This window comes from Mustela lutreola, chromosome 12, assembly GCF_030435805.1.
Source record: "Mustela lutreola isolate mMusLut2 chromosome 12, mMusLut2.pri, whole genome shotgun sequence".
Lineage (NCBI taxonomy): Eukaryota > Metazoa > Chordata > Mammalia > Carnivora > Mustelidae > Mustela > Mustela lutreola.
This window is the reverse complement of record NC_081301.1, coordinates 58,919,114-58,943,354: the sequence shown is the minus strand read 5'-3', so window position 1 is coordinate 58,943,354 and position 24,241 is coordinate 58,919,114. Positions and strand designations below refer to the sequence as shown.

At 34.7% G+C, this 24,241-nt stretch overlaps 1 protein-coding gene across 5 annotated transcripts in view; it reads right to left on the bottom strand.

Annotated features, from left to right (window-relative positions):
- Positions 1–24,241, bottom strand: part of PTPRD (protein tyrosine phosphatase receptor type D) — a 2,315,363-nt gene that overhangs the window by 1,245,994 nt on the left and 1,045,128 nt on the right. The gene's annotated exons all lie outside the window — the stretch shown is intronic.

Sequence of the window (24,241 nt, the reverse complement as noted above, 5' to 3'; positions counted from 1 at the left end):
GTGAAGAAATTAGTAACCTTTATAAACTCTTTAGTAAACTATGAATGACTGGTATATAGGCAGGTGTCCACTGTGTGACAATCTTACAATTTCAGTTAATAGAAGAGAGAAACCACAATAGATTGGATCTACTATGTAATGCCTTAATGAGTGGTATTGTTTTTAAGGTTATGTTTTTCTCAAAGAACTGTGAATTAAATTATTCCAACTATTTTCTACTTAATTAAAGGAAACATATGACATAGTTTATGTGCCAAAGAAATGATATTTAACTCTTAGAAGGAATTATCATATGTGAAAATGATTCTGACACTAAAGGATCTACTTGAGTAGTGAAATAAAATGCTTCTAATACCCTTCTGATGATATGTTAGCAGAAATCAAAACATCACTATCCCTAAATTGTGAACGTTCACATTAAAATTTATTTTTCTGCCAATTGAAATGCATGTATGGAGTAAAATTTTCAATAATGAGTGCTCAGACCTCTTGGTCAAAGTCATTGTCTAACTGGTGGCAAGGACTTGACTGCTTTCTGAGTCTTTGATTCTCATCCTGTTGTATTTCACTGCAGTTACTTCAGGTCTCCTTGTTTCTGAGTTGGAGACGCTATTTCTTAGTCTTCCACAGATGTGTCTCCTGTGCATTCCTTTTACAAATTCCAGTGCACAGGGATTAACCTTGTGAACCTGCTATTCATTCTCTACTGTGTTCTGCTTTTATTTCCCCTGCAGGAACAAGGAGTGAGAAGATGACTTCAAAAGATCCATTTCCTACTGACACTCAATAAAAGGGAAGCCATTCCCAAGAATCTAGTGTGATCTGATTACTTATACTTCAACATGTCAATCAGGAAATTACATCATGTCCTGCCCCCTATTCCTTTTTTATCAAGAGATGCAACAAGTTAAATATGAAGTAAATGTTAAAGGGTTAAGTGTTAGAAACTACATTTGGCTGAAGCAAAGTATCACCATTGTAAAATGAACTCCTTGGAGATTATATATATATATATATATATATATATATATATACACATATATTAAAGTTTGTAGTTATTATTTTTTTAAGATTTAAAGTCACTTAAAATCTAAGGTTTGCCATCATAAAACAGGAATAATAATTTTTTGTAGCACTATCAGATGCTAGACCACTCCTGCAAGTACTACGTTGCAGATTTGTGATATTAAATGGAGAGTTGTTTTTTTTTTTTAATTTATTTTGACAGAGAGAGATCACAAGCAGGCAGAGAGACAGGCAGAGAGAGAGAAGGAAGCAGGCTCCCTACTGAGCAGAGAGCCCAATGCGGGGCTCGATCCCAGGACTCTGAGATCATGACCCGAGCCGAAGGCAGAGGCTTAACCCACTGAGCCACCCAGGTGCCCCTTAAATGGAGAGTTTTAACTGAATAATAGAATTTCAACATAATAAACACATAAGAGAATTTATGTCCTCCAGTTATATCTAGAATGCTTATCTATATCTGAAAGTGAATATTCAGATAATAACAGTAAATCCAGTAGACATCCTTGTTTGTATTATGGGCATTGTTATACTGAGTAGATACATTATACACTCAAGACTGTATGTCATGACCCATGAGTAAATTCAGGGATTCCAAATCATATTCAACACATTTGGCTAGTTGGTCTTCAAAGCAAAAGCCAAACCAGAGAGGTGATTTTAGGCACATAAGAAAGCTAAAGCAGAAGTGTGGCTCACCCCAATTTTAATCTACTTTCTTAAAATGATTTACATGGCCTGACTCAGGCAAGTATACTGACTATTGGGGCACAATTAAAGGGAATAAAATAAATCTTAACATGATGTAGATAAGATAACTATTTTAGGGGAGAAACTTGTAGTGAAGGATCAGTAATTAAACTGTCAGTGACACTGGTACTATGTTAGAGTTTTATCATTGATGCATTTGAGGAAATTTTACTTCATAGATAAGAATCTAGTAAATAGATTTGATCAGATATACTCCTTTCACTTGCACTTCTTGTCCATGTGGGGATAGCCATTCAGAAAGAATTTATGCTGAGCAAAGTAAGCAGACTTCAGCAAAATTGCAATTTGGGTAATTCTGAAATTCTAATATCCTAAACCTATCATAAATCTACATAGCTGTCAAAGTATTGCAAAAATTTTGAGCAGCTATACTTGAATTAGTACTTCTATAAATTAATTAATGTTATTAATGAATGCACCTATCAGATATGTGACTCAGCTTTTGAAGAAATTCATGGAATCAGCATTTCAAATGGTGATTTTCTCTGATGCTAAAAAGAATTAGACTGTTTTATTTCTTCTTGGCTCACTTTTACAGGGGAGTTCAATATTTTGGAGGAAGCAGAATTTTATTTTATTTTTTAAAGATTTTATTTATTTATTTGACAGAGATCACAAGTAGGCAGAGAGGCAGGCAGAGAGAGAGAGAGAGAGAGAGAGAGAGAGAGAGGAGGAAGCAGGCTCCCTGCTGAGCAGAGAGTCCGATGCGGGGCTCGATCCCAGGACCCTGAGACCATGACCTGAGCCGCAAGCAGAGGTTTTAACCCACTGAGCCACCCAGGCGCCCCAGGAAGCAAAATTTTAAAATGATTTGGAAACCTAAAGGTTGTGAAGTCATTTTAAGTAATTATAAAAAATAGTATATGATAGTAAATAAATTTAAAGATAGTTTGATGGGCTTAGGAAAATCATCGTTAATCAACAATGGATAAGTAGAACAACGCTAATATTTCCACACTCTATGTCATGTATCCTACATTGTTATCACTAAAGTCTCTTGTAATACTATTATTTAAAATACAATTATTTTCCACATTATCAGAAAAGATGTTGGAAGCTAACAGTTGCATGAGTAAACTGCAAAATGTCTTATTGCTAGTACATTGTGGAGTAAAAACTCAACTCAAGCATAATTACATTCAGAATCCCAATTAATTCATATACCAGGGTAGAATCATATTAATGAATAGCATTTACTGAATACATACCGTATGTCAGGTATTTTGTGGGTATTAACTCATTTAATTCTTACAACTGTATCTCTAGAGATGAAGTGAGCTGCCCTTTATTATACTTTCTTTTATTTATTTTTTAAATACAGAGATTCTGGCTTCAGAGACTGTGCTGTGAAGTATTACATCATAGTCTACCTGATACTTAATCATCCTGAGTGTTCTCAGAAGAGGTTTTTCAATGTGAATGTTTACATTTTTTTCAGGTTTGAGCATCATGTACATGTAATTGCACATTCATTATGTGACGATTATTTTGGTTGGTTGATCCTAGGTAATAACAATGATAGTATTTAGTGAATATATTCGTGTCAGGAAGTGTGTTAGGTGCTATAAATTCATCTCATTTAATTCCTATAGTAGTCCTAACAGGTATTATGGTCACCCTCATCGCATAGATAGGAAAATTGACTAGAAAGATATACCCAAGAGTACAGAGTAAGTAAAAGGCACAGCTAAATTTCAAATACAAACTCTCTCAACTTTATTAGTGTGATGCAGCATAAAGATTCTGAGTCTTCCAATAGGGAGGAAGTTTGAAAGAAGTTGGAGGCTCCCATTTTAGTTCACTTAGAAAAAAAAACTAAAACTTCAACTTCTTAAATCAGAGCTCTGACTACACCCCAATTAAAAAAAAAAACAACCAAATCTATAATAATAGCAAATGAATTAAAATCTTTCCAGTCTTATAATGCCAATATATTATAATTATTTTAGGTAGTGACAGCCTCTCAGTGTCTAGTTCATTAAATGTTAAACTGAAACTATGCATTATTTATTAGACATGCCAATTTCTAAAATTTTATGCCAATAAATTAGAGAGAATACATAAGATTTTACAAAATATGTAAATTTCATGTAATAAATGCACACTTTGGTATAGGTTATCAGAAACAGTTACTTGGAGAACCAGATAGTTTTCTATTCATTTACAAAAATGCAAATAATGTGTAAAAAAAACTTTGAACTCTCATTTCTTTCAAGACTGCCAAGCTTATCATCTCAGAAACATATTCCTGTTATAATTATAGGGGAAATGCTTGAGGAAAAAATAGGTAATTTCAGTGAAAACTGGCATATTTTAAACTCTCAATAAATAACTAATGAAAACTTAAATGCTCCAATAAACAAATGTTCCCAGATAGGCCCTTAGGAAGAAAGCTATCCTCTATTTAGGTACTAGATTTTACCTTAGCTCAGTATCCATACTTTCTCAGTATATTTTTCAGTACCTTTCAGTATCATTTCTTTCAATGTAGATTTTAAACCTTGGGTAAGTTGGAGTAACAGGCAATGAGGGGTTTTGGGACTATTAACTCATCCCATGATTAGGTAATCTACGTATATCTGTTGTTTAACCATAACATATATAACTATGAGGTATAAGTTTAGTAATGCATATATCTATTTAACAGATATTTACTGAATAACAATGTGTCAGTCTCTATTATAATGGAATGTGAGGTTAAAGTAATGAACAATACAAAGATGGTCTATTCTCACAGATGTTATACCCTGGTTACTGATATTATATTTAATGATGCAATGTTTTGTTGCCACTCTCAAGAGCCACTAGATACAGACTGTCATAACAGTCTGTACACTTTAGTAAGGATTGGTCTTTAGAATTTTTGAATACTGACATAGGAAGCTTTATTAAGTTCAAGAGGGTTTAATATTATGGCAGAACATTCCAGTTATTCCCCTATCCATATAATGTTGTTTTTAATAAGAGAACCTCTGATTTTAGCTGGGTTCATGGGAATAAGACTATGATCCTTAGACTTAGTGCCATAAGACTAAGTTCTTGCAAAATACATATGTGGAAGTAGAATGAGTGACTTCTAGAAAGTGTCACTGAATGTAGAAAATATGTAGAGTATCCTTGACCTTTCTCCTATTAATTTCTCACTAGAATGCAGAATAAATGCCTGGAGCACCCGCAGTCATTTTTTTTTTTTTCTTTAAAGATTTTATTTATTTGACAGACAGGGATCCCAAGTAGGCAGAGAGGCAGGTGGCGGGGGGGGGGGGGGAGCAGGTTCCCTGTGGAGCAGAAAGCCCAATGAGGGGCTTGATCCCAGGACCCTGAGATCATGACCTGAGCCGAAGGCAGAGGCTTTAACCCACTGAGCCACCCAGGCTCCCCCCCGCAGTCATTTTGTATCATGACAGACAACCCTCACCTCCTTGCTCTGTTAAACTCCCAAGCAGAGTACTAAAATAGGAGGAGACTGGATCCTGAACAGCAGTGAGTGTCATCTCAGACTTGGAAGGATTATCTCTTGAATGTGAGCAAGAAATAAATTCTATAGAAACAGGAGATAGATTAGAGGCACCAAGGAATGAAAAAATGGGAATGACTGCAGATGGGTGCAGAATTTCTTTTTGGATAAGAAAAACATTCTAAAATTAGTTACTGTTTGTGCAATGCCAAATATACTAAATCCACTAAAGTGTGCACTTCAAAAATTATACAAAAATGAATTTTATGATATGTGAATTATACCTCAATAAAGCTATTATTTAAAACGTGTTTGTCTTATTTGCCCTATTAGTCTAATTTGCTCTTAATAATTCGGAAACATTTTACTGTGCTAGAAAACTGTGTAGCATATTGTGTAGCATATTTTGGAACTCAAATTTGCTTGGATTTATTAATTTCCTACTATGTATTAGCATGTTTGAAGAAATTAGGGGAATTAAAAATAACAACAGCAGGGGCACCTGGGTGGCTCAATCGTTAAGCGTCTGCCTTCCCTTAAGGTCATCGTCCAGGGTCCTGGGATCCAGCCCCACATCCAGCTCCCTGCTCAGAGAAAGGCCTGCTTCTCCCTCTCCCACTCCCCCTGCTTGTGTTCCTTCTCTCACTGTCTCTCTCTCTGTCAAAAAAATAAATATAATCTTCAAAAAAAATTAAAAATAGAACAACAACAACAACAAAAACAATCCCTGTCTTCCATAATCTACAGTCTACTGAAGAAAGAGGCTATTCATAAATTAACTAACACCAAGACCCAATATTAACCATCCAGGACTTTTGTGAGGATTTTATCGCATGACAGGAAGCCATTTGAAAACTTCTAAATAACAAAATTCATGATTAGAAAATCAGAAAGTTGTCAGTAAACATGGATCATATACTTTAGGTTGGAATCTACGTTTTAGCCTGTTGGTAACTGTGCCTTTAATTACTTTGTATCTAAATGAATATCTGTTTTGACATTGTGCTTACAAAAACAAAAATGTTAAAAACCACTAAATAAAGTAGAAAAGCAATGATTACAAATATTTCTGGTGTCAAATAGTTAAAGAAACAACACTAAACAATCTGTTTTGGTGGTAGGGACTTAAATCTTTTAATGTAAAATGTGTAGATCCTTATGTGTGATATTCTGAATCAAACATCACTATTCTGAAAAATGCCTCTCTTAATTATTCAAACCCTGAACTTTTATGGAAAATGTTTCCTTTGGGGGCACCTGGCTGACTCAGAGGAGCATGTGACTCTTGATCTTGAGGTCATGAGCTGAAGCTCCATGTGGGGTATAGAGATTACTTAAATAAATAAAACTCTAAAAAAGAAAAAAAAGTTACCTGTTGTGTGGATATGATTGGCAACAATAACCTCAAGTTATAAATGGTTACATAATAAAGAGATCCTCCAAATTTTTCATGAGTGATTTCATCATAATTTTCCTAAGTTAACATTCAGCCACACTAATTGATAAAGCTTCAAAAATAATAATGTCATCATAAAAGTTGTCATGCATTTACTATACCATACACCTGAAACTAACAGAACAGTGTTGTTAACTATACTGGAATTTAAAATAAAATTAATTAAAAAAAAACGAAAAAAAAGAATGTGGTCATCCTACAGATACCTATACATCTGAGAAGAAATGTAAATTAAATTTAAATCCCAGCATAATATGATGATTCTTTAGTTACTGGAAATGATTATACTGGAAAATCTGTAAGAATGAGTGAAAGTTCACAGGATTGGCTTAACCTTTAAGTGAATTAATTGGTTACTATAGCAATGTTAATTTTCATCTCACTTCAACTATTATAGGAGCTCAAATAGGCTTTGGAGCTTCATTCAGTTCTATATTCTTTGGATATATACCCAGAAGTGGGACTGTTGGATTAGATGGTCATTCCATTTTCAATTTTTTGAGAAACTCCCATATTATTTTTCATCATGGCTGTATCAATTTACATTCCCACCAATAGCACACAAATATCCCCTTTCCTCTGCACTTTTGTTACACATATTATCTCTAGTCTTTTTGAATATAGCCATTCTAACAGATAAGAGGTGATACCTCAGTGTAACTTGGTTTTCATTACTAATGTTGAGCATCTTTTCATGTACCTGCCGGCCATTTATAAGAAAAATGTTTTTTCAGCTTTTCTGCCTATTTTTAAGTCAGATTTTTAAAGTTATGATTATGAAGCTATATGAATTCTTTGTATATATGGAATATTAACCTCTTATCAAATAAACGGTTTGCAAATACTTTGCCCATTATGTAGGCTGCCTCTTTCATTTTGCTAATGGCTTCCTTTGCTGTGCAGAAGCTTTTTTAGTTTGATGTAGTCCCATTTATTTATGTTTTTGCCTTTGTTGTTTTTGCTTTGTGTGTCCTTATTCAAATAATAGTTGCCAAGACCAGGGTGAAAGAGCTTTGCAGTGAAAAAGGGAAAGCTTCAGGTATGCTCTGAATGGAGCCTGTTAGCATAGAGAAGCTGGAGTGGACTAACTACAAGGAGAATATCCTATGCGATTGGTTTAGGGAAGATATTTGGCTTTCTCCAGTTTGTTAGGAGTTGGAAACGTACAATGAAGGGTGAATAGTAAAAATTAAGGGAATTGGCTGCTATCCTCCTGAAAATGTCCTGTATTTCCTGGACTTTCCTGAACATTCTGAGCCAATTGCTGTAGAGGTTGTGGTTTGTCTTCCTCGACTTGCTGGTTAGAGTTCTATTGTCATGTATGGTCTGGTTGTTGTCCATTTGTTTATTAGTCTCACATATGTTATTTTTCATTTTCCCACTCCAATCGCAGGAGCACCCCTCAACTCAGCCACTAGTTACAGTTCAAAAAAAAAAAAAGCTTTTACTTATTTATTTGACAGAAAGAGAAAGAGAGGGCACAATATCTTATTACTTCTAGTTGTCAACTGTCCGTATGAAATGTATGCAAACTATATTAAAGATAATTAGTCTCAAGATACATATTTCCCAAAATTCTATGAGGTAAAACACCTTTGTTTCAACTATTTAATACCCCATTTCTTTTTTTTTTATTATTTTATTAATAGAAAAGCCCATGAACATTTGCATATTTATCTATCACTTCTACTAGATAGGTTGAACATTGATATGACAGGGACTAGTGAGATACTGTGTAAGTTTATAACCTTGTTTACATATGTAGGCTATTACGCTATACACCTATCAACAATGGAGGGAAAATGTTTTTCTTTAATATGATTCTGTAATCTCTGATTTCATTAGCATAGCAGATTTATTCCATTTTACTAACATCTGAAGAAAGATTTAGCCATTGACTTGCTCTTTCTCATTAATTAACAAGTGTTTATTAAGTATATTATTTATTACATGTCTAAACACAATATCAGATTTGGGGAAATATAAAGCATTAGCCCTCACTAATGATGTTCAGTTACAAAGACCAGTCTATTATATCAATGTTAAACAACAAAGGAGAAGGAAATATATGTGAACATAGGATGCAAAATATATGGTACAAATAGAATTGTTGTACCTAGTAGGAAAAAGGAGGAAAAATGGGCCTTCCTTTAGAGGAATACAAACCAGACACAGTTTAAGGCTGTATCAAACCTAGGATTAACTTTTAGTTGTAGGGCATCTGGTGAGTTATTTGTTACTGAGGCTGCAATAGTAATGCCTACAATGGACCATGATAGTAATGATGATCACAAACACATAAGCATTACAGGTGTTCTAGAATCTTCATACACTAGTGAACTTAATTAATCCTCCTAACAACCCTAAATAGTAGGGCACTTCTATTATATCTATTTTACAGTTAAATTCACTGAGGAACTGAGCAGCTAAGAAACTCCCTCAAGGACATAGTTCTAGTCAGGAGAAGATTCTGCTAATGATATATTCTTGTGTGTTGTTGGAATTTATATGCGATAATTTAGTTGAGGCACCAACTATAGTGACTGATTCTTGGTAGCCGCCCAACAAACATCACTTTGCTTCCTTCCAACTGAGTATGAGTTACTACAGTGCCTCTCAAACACATCAGAATGGTTTTGTTATCCACAGATATCTGGGCCAGGACTCCACAGTTTCTTATTCATTAGGTGAGGAGTGGAATCCCCAAATTTGCATTTCAAAAAGTTATTATTGGCTGTTGATGCTGATCCAGAAATCCTCACTTTAAGAATCACTGAGTCAGTACTTACTAAAGGGAATCCCAGTTATGTAGTCTTGCCTCTCAAGGCTCAGAATTCCATAAAGTCTCTGTTTTGAGAACTTTAGATTACACAAACAGAACAAAAATAGGATACATACAGATTGGTTAGTAAAAGAGAAACATGCCCATTTAAGTTATTTAATTTTTTAATAATCAAATCTGGTTAAGATTTATAAAATAAAACCCAAATGTAATAAAACTCAGTTGGTTAAATACATTCTGCTAATCACGTGGAGCATTTGCAATGTTTTTATTTGTTAAAATACATTTACAAATTAGGCTCATACAGCAAATACTGTTCTATAAAGCATTTATATTATATATAATTATATATATATTATATGTGTTATATAGAGATATATGTAATTATGTATTATTATGTATTATGTGTGTGTGTGTGTATATATCTCAAGGTGCACTATATCATGATCATTTTCTATATTCTTTAAGAATGTGAGTTTCAGGGCTCCTGGATGGCTCAGTGGGTAAAGCCACTGCCTTCGGCTCAGGTCATGATCTCAGGGTCCTGGGATCGAGTCCGGCATCGGGCTCTCTGCTCAGTGGAGAGCCTGCTTCCTCCCCTCTCTCTCTGCCTGCCTCTCTGCCTACTTGTGATCTCTCTCTGTCAAATAAATAAATAAAATAAAATCTAAAAAAAAAAAAAAAAAAGAATGTGAGTTTCATAAGGGCAAGGATCTTGGGGCACCTGGGTGGCTCAGTGGATTAAGCATCTGCCTTCTACTCAGGTCATGATCCCAGGGTCCTGAGATGGAGCTCTGCAGCAGTTTCCCTGCTCAGAGGGAGTCAGCTTCTCCCTCTACCTCCCCCCACATGTGCTCTTCCTTTCTCATCCTCTCTCTCCCTCTCTGTGTCTCTTTCAAAAAATAAACAAAAATGTAGATAAGGATTTTTATTCCCTTATTTGACAAATCCCAAATGCTTAGGACAGAACCTAACATGTAGAAGGTGTTCCTAAATATCTCCACATCACTCATTAATTCTTTTGGTGAAGAGGAATTACAGAGTCAAAAGATATGAATGGTTTTATAGCTCCAGATTGGTATTAGCAAAATGACCTCCAGGAAGAATGCACCAGCTTCTGCTCCCACCAGGGCTGTGTGATTGTGCTATTTCCGTTGTTCATAAACACGACTTCATATAGCTGCAAATAGTAACAATTACTGCTACATGTGTTTACCATATGTTGCTTTTCAAATTTTAACATCCCTAAAATCAAGATGCATACCCAATGGAATAATTTAGCTTCTTTTCTTCCCTTTGTAGAGCTTTATAAAAATAATGATTTGTCTTATAGCTCATAGCATTTTAAATTCAAAGAAGAAAACTCCACTGACACATAAATCTTGGTACTGTATTTGTGAATACTAGTCATAATTACCTCAAAAGCTATCTAATGCTGTTAAACATTTTGAAATATCATTGGAACACTATGTGCTAAAGGTTGTCTTAGAGCTTTGATTAACTACATAAGAAATATCCTATTTTCCATGGGCTTACTGACGAATCAGAAACTGACGACCTGTCTTAATTGCTACAAATCAGTATTACTTGTCCTATATTTAAAAGAGATAAGAGAAAAGGAGAACATGGCACTGGGTTTAAGTTAACAGAAAACATTTGTAAAAGAAAACATATTAGGAGATAAGCGAAAAAAGTGAATATATCTGTAATCAAAAATCCCTAATTTTTCTATGGAAGAAATATATAAAATCTTTAGACTTTTCTGAGTTTATCTGTCATATGCTGCCACAGTGTGCTGTTCTTATTCTCAAAAAATCAAAAACTAAACACATATCAGATAAAACTATAGCTGTATTTTTTTTCTCACTATTAGGTAATTTTCAACACTTTTAATCTTTAGGAGTAAATATTACTCCAATGACCTAAGAAAGAGGAAATGGCATGGATTGCTTCAAATGACAAATAAGCATCATAAAATCGTCACCTTTACTAGTAACATCTAAAAACTAAAATTGATAAATTTTTGTCTTAAAATTGAACATACGTCTTTTGCAAAATAATATTAAAATTCTCTTAAGACTCAATTCCTTCAGGGGCGCCTGGGTGGCTCAGTGGGTTAAAGCCTCTGCCTTCAGCTCAGGTCATGATCCCAGGGTCCTGGGATTGAGCCCTGCATCGGGCTCTCTGCTGATCAGGGAGCCTGCTTCCCTCTCTCTCTGCCTGTCTCTCTGCCTACTTGTGATCTCTGTCTGTCAAATAAATAAATAAAATCTTTAAAAAAAAAAAAGACTCAATTCCTCCAAATGGAGATACAAAAAGTTCATACTTGATTATAAAGATTAACTGATAAAATGTATGCAAAGTGTGCAGAAAAGTTCTAACTCATAGTAACTATTCACCAAATATTAGCTATGATGATGATGCTGATAATTAAAATACTTAGGAAATAAGACTCCTGGGTCGCTCAGTGAGTTAAGCATCTGCCTTTGACTCAGGTCATGATCTCAGGATCTGGGATCAAGCCGTGTGTTGGGCTTCCTGCTCAGCTGGGAGTCTGCTTATCTCTTTACCCCTCCCCCTTCTCATGCTCTCTCTTTATCAAATAAACAAATAAAAGATTAATATACATATAAAATAAATCTATGTAGCCACTTAAAGGTTTTCTCTTTTCATTTTTACTTCTATAATTAATACTTGGAGAATGCATAGTAGTAGTGGTGGTATAATCACCCACCTTCATAACATGACTACAGAAAAATATTAGTTTCCTTTTCTCTATTGCAGAAAGGGTGAGGAATACAAATATGTACATGCACACATATATGTATATCTGATATTATATCTGTATTCACTTCTGTAGTGGTTTGGATATTGGACAATGTTTCTCCTTAAAGAACAGGAAACATGGTTTTGTTGTTGTTGCTTGGATTTAAATAGTATATTTAACACTCCTGTGAGAGAATATGATGAAAGAGATTTGAGGCAATAGGCAGTACCTTTGATGGAAAGGTTGAGAATGTGGGAGGGAGTCACTCCAGATTGCAAGAAGTTGGAGACCAAATACCAAGAGATTGAGCATGGGGACTTTTCCCAGGGAGCACCTCCAAGAGCTGAGATAATCTTTCTAAGCTAGAGGATGCTCTGTCCTGGAAGTAAAACTAGGGGAGAGCCAAGATTAAGGTCATCGAGGAAGTTTAGTCATTTTCCTCTGATCGTTAGCCTTTGGTGAAGGTATTCATTATCAGCTAGACAACTTATCCCTTCCTCAACACAGCACAGCACCCATCCACCAACTGTACAGAAAGAGTAACATCCTTAATGACCTCAGCATGCTTTTCCTTAATCGAGGAAGACATCTGCTTCCCAAGACCTAGGGCATCTATTGCCTGAGTAAAGGTGTTTGGAGTCTTGGCTATCTATTGGCATGATAGTGTAGGAGAGCACTGTAGTATCTGTACATAAATGATAGTAGCTAATGATGTAGTCATTGCAATTCTATAGTATCCCCCTTGCATTAAAACTGTCAGTTTAGTTTGGATTATTTTAGAACACAAAGGAAGAATATAATAAAACAGAAACAAACAAACAAACAAAAAAAAACAAGCATTGAAAGATAAATGAATTAGATACATTTCCTTAGATACCAATGTTAAAGTATTTTGTCAGTTCTCAAGATGGGCTTTATAATGGAATTAATGCAAAACATTATTCTTATTATCATCTAGTGCAAAGAATTTTTCTCTTTGGAGTGTTCATTATCTTATGAACACACACATTCTTTGGAAAAGTTTGTATTTGACTAGGAGAAATATATTTAATTAAGAATAACCATAGTACATGTATTTATTCATGGGCAAAAGAATAGGCATGTGTACATTGTTTATCATTACACTTAAGTAGGTATTGATTTATATAGTGCTTATTCTAATATTTCAGGCATAATGATGAGTTAGAAATAGGAACTAGTAAAGGTTTCTTTAGTGAGTATCTTTTGATCATAAAAGCCATAAAAAATAAACAGCATGTCAACAGAATAATTCTTGTCTGAGTGTTCTACACGTTATACAAGTATCACATGTAAACACCTTTACATATTCAACAAAGTATTCAGAGGCACCTTTTGTATTTCCTTAATGGTTCTTGGAAGAATGATATCATACTGTATTTTTCCATTGTTTACTTTATAAAGAACATCATTTTTTTTTTTAATTTAGAGAGGTCAACTGTTATTGTGAATATACAGAAAGGTTTTAAAACATCACCTCATTAAAAAAAATCACCTCATATATCATTTATGATTGTAGCCTCATTTCTCTAATCCTAACAAAATGTAGAAGGAATGATTGATTGCAAGTTTTCTTTCAGATGCTACAGCAACAAACAAAAAGCTGAAATAATGTAGTCTAGGATGTGGTTAAAGAATAAAGACTTTAGCATATGTACCAGTTCATATTCTTTAAACCAGTATCTAAATAACCTAATAGGTGGAGAGGAGAAGGGAGTTGAGGGGAATTGGAGGGGGAGATGAACCATGAGAGACTATGGACTGAAAAACAATCTGAGGGTTTTGAAGGGGCGGGGGTGGAAGTTGGGTGAGCCTGGTGGTAGGTACTATGGAGGGCATGTATTACATGGAGTACTGGGTGTGGTGCATAAACAATGAATTGTGTTACACTGAAAAGAACTTAAACTTTAAAAAAATGTAAAAAAAAATAAAAATAAAAGTGGAAAAATAAATAAATAAATAAATAACCTAATAGGATTATGTATGTGAATTGAACAATACACTGAACTATTATTAACTTAAATTCATTCTAAATATTTGGGTAAAAGGAAATATAAAAAAACTCTGTACCTTAATTTAAGATGTCTTTCAGAAATTTAAGATATATTAGTATATATAAATATATATGTATATATGCTATACATATATATTCACAAATCACACAAGTCAGTATGTAAACTTTATCATGAATAAAATTGGGATCCATTTTTTGACAAGACTATTCTACTGTGAAAAAACTGGAAGGGTCAGAGAAAGCAGGTTTTGGGACTGAGAAAGAAGTAATTAGCAGGAATGAAGATGCATTGACGTGAGTCAAACAAGCAACAGATGGGAAGCTCCCAGTGTCTGAGAAACTAAGGGAAATAATAAGAGAGAGGGAAGAGGCCATTAAACATCTTCAGAAGCTCTAATATGGAGAGGGGAGGAGGAAAAGGCAGAGGATCAAAATCATAGTTAAAATCAAAAAGTGGACAAAGAAACAAAAATGACCACCCCCATCGCAGGCTATCAGCCCTTTCAAATAAGAAAGGAAGAAAGTCAAAACCTTAAACAAAGTTAAAAATGCTTATCACCATAGTTGACAATGGCATATTAACCGTACTGATTTCACAACATTTTATATTTGAATGTGATTAAAGAGCAATGGAAGTCTTAAATTCCATTTAGGAATAAAGAAGTAATCCCATAGATTAATCAAGACAGGATAGGAAAAAAAACCTGCTAAAATTGCTTTAGGATGATACCCTTGGAGTACTGATTGTTCAACCTGATAATTACAGAAATATGCATCCTTAGAGATCTATTCAAAAACAAAAGTACTGTAGAGGTGCAAAACAAAAGTGGGAAAAATTTTATAAAACTAGAGGAAGTCAACAGTGCCAGAAATTGAAGAGATAGGAACAATAAAAACATCAATGGTTTGTGGAAAAGAAAAAAAAAAGAGAGAGAAAAGATGTGTCATGGATGATGGTGGAGAAAGTAGCTTCAGTTCATTACTACAAATGGACAGAACAGGCAAGTGAACAAGAAACAGATGGAAAGATATAGAGATATTTGAAAAGAATTGGCATTAAAATAAGGAAATACCAGAATGTTAAATAGAATATAGTATGCCAAATACTAAATTAGCAGTGCTGATGAGGAGCACAATCCTGTCCTAATTTTCCTTGATACCATAACTAATATTTTTTGTTAGCATCTTGTGTTTTGTCTTTTCTTTTCTTTTCTTTTCTTTTTCTTTTCTTTCTTTCTTTCTTTCTTTTTTTAAAAGTTTATTTATTTGTTTGAGAGAGAGAAAAAAGGGTCACAGGGAAGGGCAGAGGGAGAAAGAGAGAATCTCCAGCTGACTTCCTACTGAACACAGAGCCCAACCCAGCAGGGAGTCTGTTTTTCCCTCTCCCTCTCTTTTTCCCCTCCACCCTCCGTTTCTGCTCAAGACCTCTCTCTCTCAAATAAAATGAAATCTAAAAAAAAAAAAAAAAGTGAAGTTTACCATCCCCTGCCTTGAGTATTTTGTCCAATTGCTGATTCAGTATGGGAATAGTCCATGGTATGATTATCAGTAGAGGAAAGGAGAAAGATAAGATAGTATTCTGCCACACATGCAGGACTTCGTGTTTTTACTCTCACTGTCCCCACTATATCCTCAGTACTGAGAGCCTCACAACTAAGACCCTTGCTTCCACCATAGCACCAACATGCAAAAATATGAGGGGTAAGGTTACCAAATAAGAATTGACTATCTTCTCCTGGTGGATGCAGTGCTATCTTGGCACTGGATTAAAGTCTGGGTCCTGGGGCGCCAGGGCGGTTCAGTGGGTTAAGCCTCTGCCTTCAGCTCAGGTCATGGTCTCAGGGTCCTGGGATCAAGCAGGGCATCAGGTTCTCTGCTTAGCGGGGAGCCTGCTTCCCCCACTTCCTCTGCCTCCCTTTCTGCCTACTTGTTATCTCTCTCTCGCTTTCTATCAAATAAATAAATAAAATCTTAAAAAAAAAGTCTGGATCCTTTATACAGTACACACTCTGAACTACCATATTTGTGGGAAAAAGGGTGAGGGGAGTAAGAGCGGAAGGAAAGGAGGTGGGAGTCCAACCTTTCCTTTTTTTTTTTTTTTAATATTCTGATTTCATTTTCTTCAAAATCCTAACTCCAAATGCAGTTTCTTGCTCTTCTGAACCTTGACTACTGCATTTTGTTTAAAAAAGTCACTTTGATGAAATTAATAAAAAGTAATAAAATTTTCATGGTAAAAAGTATGGAATGTTATAAAGAATTTTTTAGAGAAAACTAATATAAATCTTTTGATTTAACTCTTTCCCAGATGTTTTAGAACATCTATTTAGAAAGAAAAAGTCTTATTTTTTTTTGTTACAAGTGATGTCCAAATTCTTATTCAATTTAAATTCATTCATAGTATATTTTTCCATCCTTACTTTCTACCTACTTCCCTTCCTTTCTTTTCTTCTTCCTCCCTTCCTTCCTTCTTTCTTACATTATTGGTAAACATATTTTTTAAGGCTTCCCCCATCACTTATTCTGCATTTCAGTGACTCAGTTCCTCCTCTCATAGTGGCTTATTAGAATGAAATGTGTATAGACATGGACATCGGTTTGAATCTTGGCTTTATCACTCTCAGCTGTGTAATTCTGAAAAAATTATCTAAGCTTTATTATTTTCTTAATCTAAAGTGCCCCATTGCCTGACATTAGCCCCCTTAGTTCCTAAATCCCCAAAGTGGAGCCTTTTGAGCTGATAAATGAGAAGACTATACTAGTACCAGGATGAAAGATAGTCTGCTAGATATGCACAATAAATGGTCTCATCTCCCAGGAACATTGCATTTAACCCCATGATAGGTTTTAAAAATATCATTTAGCACCTCTGTACAATTAATATTAATATAATACATGTAGTATATGAATCATTACATTATTATTAAGACATTAATAATGAATATAGAATTATATACAATATATTGATTATTACATTAATTTATTATATATATTAGTGTTTTATATTAATATAAGTAACATTACACTTCTAGAATCCTATAAAACAGGTGATACTCCTTTAGTGCTTATATGCCAGGCAAAATACTGAGCAGTACCTTTGTATTATCTTTCTGAGTCCCATGACAATATCATAAATTAGGAGCTCACACAATGCCCATTAGGATGATGAGCAGACTGAGCTTTAGAGAAAACACGTATTTTATACAAGGCCACTCACTCTTTTAGTAAATGTCTGAGTTGTGACTTTAACAGATATTAATTCAAACCAAACGTCTGTGCCATTAACTATGCTTAATGCCCTCTTGGACTTGTCCAAGTCCCACCAGCACAGGCCCGGGCTTTCCTGGGTGCTATTTCAATATGGCTTTTCCACCAATTTCAAATCTCCCCTTCTGGAACTTTTTACCATAGACCTCACTCTTTCTTCCAGTTTTCTCAGTCTCTTCTTATATTCTTATCTTTAATTCTCTGCACTTCATTCTGAGTAATTTTATCAAACTTATTGTCTAATTTACTATTTTTCTCTTTGTTTTTCTCTGTTTTAACCCGTATTTCTAAAATGCCAGTTGTTATAATCAGCATTTCAAGGCCTTCTGTAAACTTAAAAACATCAGCACATTTCCCTACATAGCAATAACAAGTCAGAAAACACAGTAGAGTACAGGCTACCATTCAGAATGAAGAAAATGCTATAAAATACCTAGTTGTTATTTGGGTGCAGAATATTTACAGACTTCATGCAGCAAATTGTGAAACTATGAAAGGAAAAAGAAGACCTGAATCAATGGAGACATATATCCTATTAATGAAAATGATTATTTAACATTTTTAATATCTCAACTGCTGGGTTCTCATGTGTGTGGGATACACAGACTGGTTAAGCAAACAAAAAATGGCATCACAGTGGTACAAGAAAACTCAGGAACAAGGTTAGTTGCTGGCTAAGTGTTTATAACAAATTATTTGAGAAGATAATGAAATTTAAGCTGAAAGTGAGTAATAGTAGAAATGAGTATAATTGACAAGTTTAGGTAAAACAAACAAACAAACAAAACTTACATCCCAGTATGTCCCTTATCTAGACAAACGTAATAAACTCTCATTCTCTGTGGATACCACTCAGAGATCTCATTTGTTCATTCATTCATTCACTCATTTTTTGCCAGTTGGCCCTGGTTTTAAGGTGTAGTCATATCATGGAGAATAAATGTTCTAGTCGAACATACTGGCATGTGAACAGAGTCATTTATTTCAGTGTGAGAAGTGTCTATCAGGATCTGTGTCACTGTAGGGGAAGGAGCTATGAACATAGTTTTGACATCTGCCCGCTTCCTCCTATCAGACAACCAAGAGTCCCACCCCAAAAAAGAATATCAACTGTTTGATGAGCTCCCTTTAACTGTTCTTTCTTTCCCACTTATCCTCAGGCCAAATCTCACACGTCTTGGGTAGTATTCTACAACAATTATAGCAGACTGTTCATCCTTCTGTTTTCACTCACTGGCTGATAACTCAGCTATATAACAAATTTCCTTTGTACTAAAATTTAATGAATAGTCTCTAAGTGTGAGATTTTTTCCTTCCTCACACAATTGGAATTATCTTCTCACATTTTATCAGTCTGTCTTCTCAATAGCAGCTGTGATAAAGACATATTGGCTAGTGATCCCACAGACTTTTCTTTCCTACTTGTATATTTCATGATACATTTGGTTATTAAGGTGACTTTTTAAGTCCATGGTTTCATCTTACCATTAGTAATATTCTGTTTGAGAAATGGCCCAAAAATATGAGAGAAAGAGCACAATGCTGGAAGACAAAATAAAACAGTGAAAACCAGTCAATAAATCAAAGAAAAAGCTGGGTAACAACCAGTGTAATACATTGGGGATAAAGATCTCATTGTGTGTGTGTGTAATTGAGAATTTAGTAATTTACTTGCCATAATAATACATGAGTTATGATTATTTTGATAATTTTTTTTTAGTCATTATGAGGTTGTAAAAATCAATTTACCCTTAAAGAGACTTTCAATCCAAACTGACACTTAATACTGATATTTGGAAATCATCTGGGAAGTGCTGGCTTTGGTCTCCATGCTCTATAGCTAAAATCAGGGAACAACCTGTGGAGCCATATAAGTAATATATGGTTACTATAAAATTACATGTTTGCTATTTCATCCTAAAAACATTATAAAAGTAAGCATGATCTCTCACTTTTGAAAAGATAAAGTTATGGACATTTGGATCAACAATTCAATGAAAGGTTCTTAAATTCAAATTTCAGACTGTAAATCTTCGTATAAGATATCCAGTCTCCATGAATCTATTTATTGGTTCAGGAAATAGTGAGAGACTGATTTGTGTCAGAAACTGCTCACCATCCATCTTTTTCATAGAAATGGAACAAATTCTAAAATTTATATGGAACCAGAAAAGACCTCGAATAGCCAAAGGGATATTGAAAAAGAAAGCCAACGTTGGTGGCATCACAATTCCGGACTTCAAGCTCTATTACAAAGCTGTCATCATCAAGACAGCATGGTACTGGCACAAAAACAGACACATAGATCAATGGAACAGAATAGAGAGCCCAGAAATAGACCCTCAACTCTACAGTCAACTAATCTTCGACAAAGCAGGAAAGAATGTCCAATGGAAAAAAGACAGCCTCTTCAATAAATGGTGCTGGGAAAATTGGACAGCCACATGCAGAAAAATGAAATTGGACCATTTCCTTACACCACACTCAAAAATAGACTCAAAATGGATGAAGGACCTCAATGTGAGAAAGGAATCCATCAAAATCCTTGAGGAGAACACAGGCAGCAACCTCTTCAACCTCAGCCGCAGAAACATCTTCCTAGGAACAATGCCAAAGGCAAGGGAAGCAAGGGAAAAAATGAACTATTGGGATTTCATCAAGATCAAAAGCTTTTGCACAGCAAAGGAAACAGTTAACAAAATTAAAAGACAACTGACAGAATGGGAGAAGATATTTGCAAATGACATATCAGATAAAGGACTAGTGTCCAGAATCTATAAAGAACTTAGCAAACTCAACACCCAAAGAACAAATAATCCAATCAAGAAATGGGCAGAGGACATGAACAGACATTTCTGCAAAGAAGACATTCAGATGGCCAACAGAAACATGAAAAAGTGCTCCATATCACTTGGCATCAGGGAAATACAAATCAAAACCACAATGCGATATCACCTCACACCAGTCAGAATGGCTAAAATCAACAAGTCAGGAAATGACAGATGCTGGCGAGGATGCAGAGAAAGGGGAACCCTCCTACACTGTTGGTGGGAATGCAAGCTGGTGCAACCACTCTGGAAAACAGCATGGAGGTTTCTCAAAATGTTGAAAATAGAACTGCCCTGTGACCCAGCAATTGCACTACTGGGTATTTACCCTAAAAATACAAATGTAGTGATCCGAAGGGGCATGTGCACCCGAATGTTTATAGCAGCAATGTCCACAATAGCCAAACTCTGGAAAGAACCTAGATGTCCATCAACAGATGAATGGATCAAGAAGATGTGGTATATATACACAATGGAATACTATGCAGCCATCAAAAGAAATGAAATCTTGCCATTTGCGACAACTTGGATGGAACTAGAGCGTATCATGCTTAGCGAAATAAGTCAAGCAGAGAAAGACAACTATCATATGATCTCCCTGATATGAGGAAGTGGTGATGCAACATGGGGGCTTAAGTGGGTAGGAAAAGAATAAATGAAAGAAGATGGGATTGGGAGGGAGACAAACCATAAGTGACTCTTAATCTCACAAAACAAACTGAGGGTTGCTGGGGGAGGGGGTTTGGGAGAAGGGGGGTGGGGTTATCGATATTGGGGAGGGTATGTGCTTTGGTGAGTGCTGTGAAGTGTGTAAACCTGGCGACTCACAGACCTGTACCCCTGGGGATAAAAATATATGTTTATAAAAAATAAAAAATTAAAAAAAAAAGAAAAGAAACTGCTCTAGGTGCACTGTTGATTATAACAGACAAAGCCCTTTGTCCTGATGAAAGCTGCATTACAGGAAGTGGAACAGACAATGAACACTCAATACACGAATAAATTAAATAGCATGTTGGATGGTGAAAGTGCTAGGGAAAACAAATAGTGGAGGGTAAAAGGGGTTTGGAGTCCTTGGGAGTAAGCATGAAGACTACAGGGAATGAATAATTATACGATGTTGGGTCATCATAAATCTGTGGATTCTGTATTTCATACTACTGCGGCATACATTAAAGTGATTTTAATTGATTAAGGATTGGAGGATTAGTGTGTATGTACATGTGGATCTTCTGAGAAGATGATCTGCTATCTTCTTTTCTTTCTTTACTATTTTCATTACATTATTAAAGAGATAATGGTCCCAAACAAAAAAGTCTGACAATTTCAATATTTTATGTTTTAAAAAAAATACGTAACATTGTTCACTTCTTTCCTATTACTTTGCTTTTATTAAAAGTAATTGTGGGGAGTCAGACTTTTTGAAAAAGACTATGTTATCATTACACATATTAACATTAACTTTTAATACGAAAAAATGTAAATAATAAAATTAATGATACAAATCATCCTGATTTCTTCTTCTTTAATCACAGCCCTTTTTCATTTAATGAGAAAATGGATTTTTATTTATTTATTTATTTATTTATTTGACAGACAGAGATCACAAGTAGGCAGAGAGGCAGGCAGAGAGAGAGGAAGGGAAGCAGATTCCCCGCTGAGCAGAGCCTGATGCAGGGCTCGATCCCAGGACCCTAGGATCATGACCTGAGCCGAAGGCAGAGGCTTTAACCCACTGCGCCATCCAGGCACCCCAGAAAATGGATTCTTAAATATTGAAAGGAATCACAATTACTGATATCACCAATATATTGAATTTTTACATTTATACCAGTTTTCTTTAAAAACAACAGTATCTAGAAAGTGTTAAACACATGGTGAAGCAGTAATCACCAATTCATTCTAAATAATTGCAATTTTATTCTATATAACACAGTATTGCCCTGGTAATTTACTCCTAAAGTGAGGACTGCAATGCCTACCTTAAGAGACTGTGGTAGGAATTAAATGATGCAATATATAAGTAAACCCATCCTACATCATAGTCCTTTTTCTTTGTAGGCAATGTGTAACTGTGAGTTTTTTCATTATTATAAAAAGCATGCATACAAGGATTTTTTGCTATGATGGAGTCTTCCTTGACATGTGGTTTCTCCAATGTTACCATATCTTAATCTTCTCTAAATAATCTTTGAAAAGTTCTTTCATTAAGGGGAAAGTTTTTTTCCATGTTCTTCCTCTACTTTTTAATTATGAAGAACAATAATGTTAGTCAACCACTACTGGTTTATTTTCTCTCCCCCAGTTTATCTCTGTGAATGATTCAGCTATTTCATAAAGTTCTAAATAATGAAGGGTGCCTCGGTGGCTCAGTGGGTTAAGCCGCTGCCTTCGGCTCAGGGTCCTGGGATAGAGTCCTGCATTGGGCTCTCTGCTCAGCAGGGGGCCTGCTTCCCTTCCTCTCTCTCTGCCTGCCTCTCTGCCTACTGTGATCTCTCTCTGTCAAATAAATAAATAAAATCTTAAATATTTTTTTAAAAAAGTTCTAAATAATGAGAATGATAACTTGGGTTATCCTAGAGAAAATTGCTTTTCTAAGGGTCCTTAAATTGGCTTTTATGTGTTTTAAAAGATTAGGTTGTCTTACAAAATACATGAGAATGAGAGTAGGAGGAAGAAAAAAAAATTGCTTTCTTAAATAATCTATGGTCAAGTTTAATCTGTAAGAACAATGATTATGATTAGGTTGAAATGCAGCAAATATTTGATCCTTTCAAAGGAAGACTAGAAGAGGTAATGCATAAATAAGATACACCGCTAGATAGGATGATTCTAGAACAGTAAACAGTACGACTGAACATATGCTGCAGGCTTGATCAAAATACCTTTGTGTGGTCCACATTAGGCAGGGATGGACAATGAAATGAATTGTCCCACCTGAAGCATGCACATGAGTAGTTGACACCTAGTCAGATAAAACCAAATATAAACAGGACCCCAAAAAACTGAGAGCTCTAAGATGTTTAAGTGCCAGCAGTTATATCCAGCTTTGGTACCCCGAGTTTCAAAACTGTGAGAAATAGCAAATAAAATTTATATAAGCCATATTAGGCTATAAGATACATGAAGATAGTAAAACCAGTAGGAAGAGTAAAAATTTATTACCTACTTTTCTTTATCATAAATTGCAACTGATACCAAACAAGACATACAAGTGATTAAAAAGTTATTTAATTCTTGTTGTTATTTTTTTAATTTTTTCAGTGTTCCAATATTCATTGTTTATTTTTATTGCAAATATTATAGTATTAATTTGGATTTACATAATATTGCTTTAACTTGTAAAATTTCATTTTTCTTAACTGGGAAACATAAAGGTGTCTTATTTGAGAGTTGGCTCCCAGTTTTATTCAGTCATTAGCACTGAAAGTGAAAGAACAATACTACTTTGTAAAAACATGTAAATATATAGCACCATCTCAGTGACAAATCTTCAGCTGTAGGTATAATTAAACAATCAAAATGCATCCAGTCAATTCAATACTGTTTTCAGTGAAAACATATACCACAGAAATACAGAACAAATTTAAATGTGTTTCTTATTATTCAATAAGACATGATAGGAACAATCTTGAAAATCAAATTATATTTATCAAGTTCAATTAAGATTGAAGTTAAGCAAGTGTATATTCATACTTTGTGAAGGGAATGTTTGTTCTTTGTAATTTAAATGATTTATATATAAGAAAGATTTGTGAAATTTTAGTTCTAACAAATTAATGTATTTGTATGTCTTAGAATGAATGCTGTTAAAGAAAGATGTTCCAACATTCAGTATAAGAAATCTTTTTAACTCCA